This window comes from Choloepus didactylus, chromosome 18, assembly GCF_015220235.1.
Source record: "Choloepus didactylus isolate mChoDid1 chromosome 18, mChoDid1.pri, whole genome shotgun sequence".
Classification (NCBI taxonomy): domain Eukaryota; kingdom Metazoa; phylum Chordata; class Mammalia; order Pilosa; family Megalonychidae; genus Choloepus; species Choloepus didactylus.
In genome coordinates this window covers 19,257,605-19,263,057 of record NC_051324.1, presented here as the reverse complement: position 1 = coordinate 19,263,057, position 5,453 = coordinate 19,257,605, and the positions used below count along the sequence as shown (strand labels likewise).

The 5,453-nt window shown below is 39.3% G+C and overlaps 1 pseudogene; it reads right to left on the bottom strand.

Annotated features, from left to right (window-relative positions):
* Positions 1-1,719: 1,719 nt before the first annotated feature.
* Positions 1,720-2,676, bottom strand: LOC119514667 (annotated as a pseudogene).
* Positions 2,677-5,453: the final 2,777 nt, after the last annotated feature.

Here is a 5,453-nt window from a genome sequence, read left to right as displayed (position 1 = left end):
GGATTTCATTGGATTTATCCTGTTTGGGGTTCACTCAGCTTCTTGATCTGTAGGTTTATGTCTTCTATCAAATTTGGGAAGTTTTCAGCCATTATATCTCTGAGTACTTCTTAAGCCCTCAGCCTGTTTCTCTTTCCTTCCAGTATCCCATTAGAGTTCTACAGGTCCTTGAGGCTATGTTCACTTTTATTCAGTATATTTACTCTCTTATTTGTTCAGATTAGGCAATATTTTTATTAATTTTTGTTTGAAAATTCTCTATATATACTCTATATCCACTAATCAAAAATCCTCATCCACCTACACCCCATTCCCTGGTAACCTCTAATCAACTTTCTGTCTGTGAATTTGCAATTTCTAGATATCTCATATAAGTGACATCATACAGTATTTGTCCTTGTGGGCCTTGCTTATTTCATGCAGCACAATATTTTTGAGGTTCATCCATGTTGCAGCATGTCTCAGAACTTCATTTCTTCTTATGGCTGAAAAATATTCCTTTGTGTGTATGTACCACATTTTGTTTATCCATTCATTTGTTGAAGTTTCAAAAGAAGGAAACTTGAGACAACAGAAGATTCCTCTACTGCAAATGTGCAAGTCACAGTTCACACCAGCCATGACTTAAACAGCTAAGGAAGAAAGTTAGAGACTAGTTGCACACTAGTTACCATAATATTTAACCTCTATTTATTATATATTCTCATTATAAATTTCTATAAATCTGTTTACTAAAAAGAACATAACTAAGTGACATCCTTTGGTATTAGTGACAGATTTGCCTTAATGGTTCCAAAGATTTTTGACTTTTAACTTTGAGGCAATAAGTGTTTGTATAATTTCTTATTTTGTAGCAAATTTTTGCATTTGCTCACTTAAAATTGTAAAATCTTTGCAATATGATATTGGTTTTACTTGTCTTAGTTTCCCAGGAATGCCATAATGAAGTACCACAAACAAGGTGGTTTCAAACAACAGAAATGTATTGCCTCACATCTGTGGAGGCTAGAAGACTGAAACCATGGTTTTGGAAGGTCCATGCTCCTTCTAACCCTGTAAGGGAGAATGCTTTGTCTGGTCCTTCCTCTGGCATTGGGCCAGCAATTCTTAGCATTCCTTGGCTTTCTGCTGCAGCACCACAGTCTCTGCCTCATCTGTCACATGACATTCTCCAATGTGTCTGTCAGTGTGTCCAGTTTCCCTTTTTTTATGGGGATTTGTTCATATTGAGTAAGGTCCACCCCAATCCAATGTGGCCTCATCTTAACTAATTCCATTTTCATGACTTTATTTCCAAATAACACCACATTGTGAGATCCTGTGGGTTAGGATTTCAACATATCTTTTGGTAGAAAAAAAATTCAACCCTTAACCATAACTATATTTTGATCATTATCCCACTTTCCATAACCTCACTTGTTATTTTTAATAGATACCATAAAGGCTGTACAGACTATTAGAGTGATGAACACTGCAAAAGATATTCCTCTTTTACAAAAGTTATTTAATAAGTAAAATTGATAAATGAATAAGTGACTCAGTTTAAATTTATACACAATACAAAATGTTGTTTTTTCTGACAATACCAAACTCCTTGTGGGGATTCAGGGAGGGGACTGGTGATAAGGCACATCTGAGATTCAGAATGAGACCCTTGATGTAGAAATGTGTAAGTCCCTCACTGGATGGGAGGGAGGACTTGCATTTTCTCTGCTGGCATCAGTTAGCCCACAAGAAGGAGACTTTGCCCCTTGAGAAGTCTCCCCAGTGCACTCTGCATGTCCTTGTTCCATAAGCTGTAAATGAAGGGGTTCAGCAAGGGAGTCACCACCATGTACATGACAGCAGCTGCTATGTCCTCCTCTAATGAGCTGAAGGAAGTCAAAGAGGGGCACAGATAAACCCTGATCACCGTCCCAAGGAACAAGGAAGCAGTGGTGATGTGGGAACTGTAGGTAAAAAAAGCCTTGTGCCTTCCCTGGGCAGAGGGGAATCAGAGGATGGCTGAAACAATGTGGATATAAGACACCAAGATGAGCATAAAAGGGCTTAAAATAACTGCTTCCCCACAAAGAGGACAAGTTCATTGATCTTGGAGACAGAGCAGGACTCCTTCATCAGGGGGCCCAGATCACAGAAGAAGTCAGGAATGATCTTCTCTGAACAGAAGGAAAGCTGGAATATAAGGAAGTTGTGGGTCATGGCAACAAGATTCATAAATGTCCAGCAGGCAGTGATCATGAGGATGCAGTGACTGGGGCTCTTGACCACTGTGTAGTGGAGAGGGTGGCAGATGGCCACATAGTGGTCATAGGCCATGGTGGCCAGGAGAAAGATGTCCATGTTTCCAAAGATCAGGAAGAAGTAGAGCTGAGTCAGGCATTCTGTATAGGAAATGGACCTGCTCTGGGTCTGGAGGTTCACCAGGGCCTTGGGCACAGTAGTGGAAGTGAACAGGATGTCTGCACAGGACAGGCTGGCAAAGAAGATGCACATGGTTGTGTGGAGATGCCTGCTGGTGCCAATGGCCAAGACAATGAGCAGGTTTCCATCCACAGTGACCATGTACATCCACAGGAACAGCAGGAAGAGGATGTGCTGCTGCTGTGGGCACTCTGAGAGTCCCCAGAGGAGTAACTCAAAGATGCTGGTTTGGTTCCCTCCTGTCATGAGCCCTGAAGTCCAAGACAGACCTTGAGTGAGACACAATAAAATTCTCTAAGCTATTTCACTTTAGATGATTGGGGAACATGCCATTCTTTGAACTCTAGAGAAGAGCAATAAAGAATGGTTTTAGTGTTTTTGTATGGACCACCCACTAAATGCACTATGAATATTTACTGAATCCTCCTAAATACACAAGGCTAGGAAGTGTGGGAGACAAACTTTAAGAGAATTAAAATAGTTTGCTTGTTTTGTTTCTCTGCACTCCTTTCTGTCCACAATTTCTTTAGCTGTAGTTTCTTTTTCTGCAGCTGTACTCTCAGTGGATTCAAGATAATTTCCTCTATTCATTCATTCATTCACTCATTCATTCTACAGATTGTGTAAGTACCAAGCTGCAATTGGTACAGTGCAAGGTACATAAGACAATGGAAATCCTTAAGCTCAGATTTTTTAATCTAATGGGATGGACTGCTCATATTAAAATCCTATAAAATTGATAATTCAGGGTCCTTCCCACATTCAGTTGCCTCCAAACATCTCTCCGACCACAGACAGTATCTTTTCTGATCTATTGTGCCAGGAAACCAAAATCAATATTCCAAAGACACAAGTTTGTCTTATCCCTTCTGCCAAAAACCAACTCAACAGTCTAACAGCTATTTCATAAAGTCCCACTGTGTACATGTTACTCTTCAAGACATCAGGGAAACTACATAGAATAAATCAAAATATTTAGTCTCTCTCTCTGTCTCTCTCTCTCTTTCTCTCTCTCCCCCCTCACACACACACACACACACACACACGCACGCACACGCACACGCACACATTCATTTCTGACAAAAGCAGAATGAGGCAGGAGAGGCTGGGCTCTGGGCCACAGAGGTAGGTCATGGTTTCACCAGGTGGATGTGGACAATATGTTTAGAGACAAGCTCTTGAGCACAAAAGAGGAGGTCAGAAGACCAAGACAGGTTCAGAGAGGGGAACAGGAGATTTGAGCAGGGAAAAGGGATTGGAGGCTGAGATGAAGATGGACAGGGAACTGAGAGCCTAGGTAGAAAACTGAGGACCTATGTAGTAAAAGTCTTGAAGATATTTGAGCAGGTCACTGATGTTAGTGCTTGAGTAGTGACAATACCTAAAAATTTCTGTTCCCTGCATGTGTGGAACCATCTTAGAATTAGGCACAGGGGTTAAGCAATCAGGTGGAGAAAAGGAAATCACCTGTATTACTGAAAAAGACTAGGCTGTAGAATGTATCTTAGCTGTGTTCAGTGAGTTCTTTCTATAACTTTTCCAAAATTAAATATATTTTCTTTTCCAGGCTCAGTTGGATAATCATGGATCTCTCACAGGGAGAAGAGCTGCCCCTATAAAACCTGTAACTTGGAGGAAAAGAGCAGAAAGTGTGTTTTCTGAAAATGATCCAATTCCTGAAGAAAAAGGAGAAGCTGAAGACCAAAATTCAGCAATCAGGTAAGTCCTCCAGGGTTGAGCTATGCAAAAGCAGAGGAGTGGGGCCAGGGATATTTATCTGATGTATGAACATTTCACATAGAAAGAAACATCAGGAGGAGGAAGTAAGTATTCCCCCATGTGAAGGAGATAATTTTGGGTGGTATTTCTTTCCATCTCTGACTGGCAAGATGCCATGCATTTACTAATATCACCTACCACATAAAATTTCACTGGTCCTTCTACACAAAAATATTGTCCTTACAATTAACCTCCACAACATTTTGCTTATAAATCATCTATGAGTTTTACTCTTTCAGCACTTGAATTGAATATTTTTGTGATCCTATAAAAAATTTCAGATATTCTTTTATATTTTTTGTCTTTTGCATAGTACGTACAATAGTGCCTTGAAAAAGTAAGATTTAAGCAAATGTTAAATAAAGGATTAAAATTTCTTTTCCCTGTTCTGTTTTCTTGTGGCCTTCCTTCCTTTCCTGAATCTATTCTCCTACAAGTATAAGATAAAGAGTCAAATATGAGTTGAAATCAATTTAATTCAATTCAGTCCTACAAGCACTGGTCACCATCCTCACCCACTGCACATGTATCTCACTACTCCTTACCATAGAGAGGGAGTGTGTTCTGAATATGCACTAAGTTGCATCCACCTAAATACCTTTGGGTTGAATGTAGTTGGAGCCTTAAATATTGAGTGGTGGTGTTGGCCTTGAGGATACAGTGAAAGAGAAAAGCTGCAAAATTAACATTATTTTAAAATCCAGTAAACTTTCAGAAGCTTTCTTTCTCATTTTCAAAAATGCAAAGTGCATATCTGCTAAGAAAGACCAGAGGGGATGCAAAGGAAGCTAAGTGATGAAGAGGATGTAGAGAAACAATTTATATTTGAATTAGATATTGTGGACTAAGCAGTGACAGCCTAGATCATAATTTCTGCCTTTCTCCACCAAATATATATATATATACACACACACATACCTATATATATACACACACATACATAAAATGTGACAAGGAGGAGGAATAAAATACCAAAATTTTATACTTTCAATGAAACAGGGAGAGAGACGTATCCCACAACTCTAAAAAACCTTGTCAATTCAGTTTTATCTGGATATCTGTGCAGTTCAAAAAAATAAAAAATAAAAAAAAATAAACACCTTGTCAATGAAGAGAAGAAAACACTCCAGATGAACATAGCCAGTGTGGGAAGCCAGAGCTATGAATCAAATTAGGTAAGTGGTGGTAAATTGCCAGAATCCAAAGAATGGTGGTAAATTTCCAGAATCCACATGTCTGTAAAGAGAGCC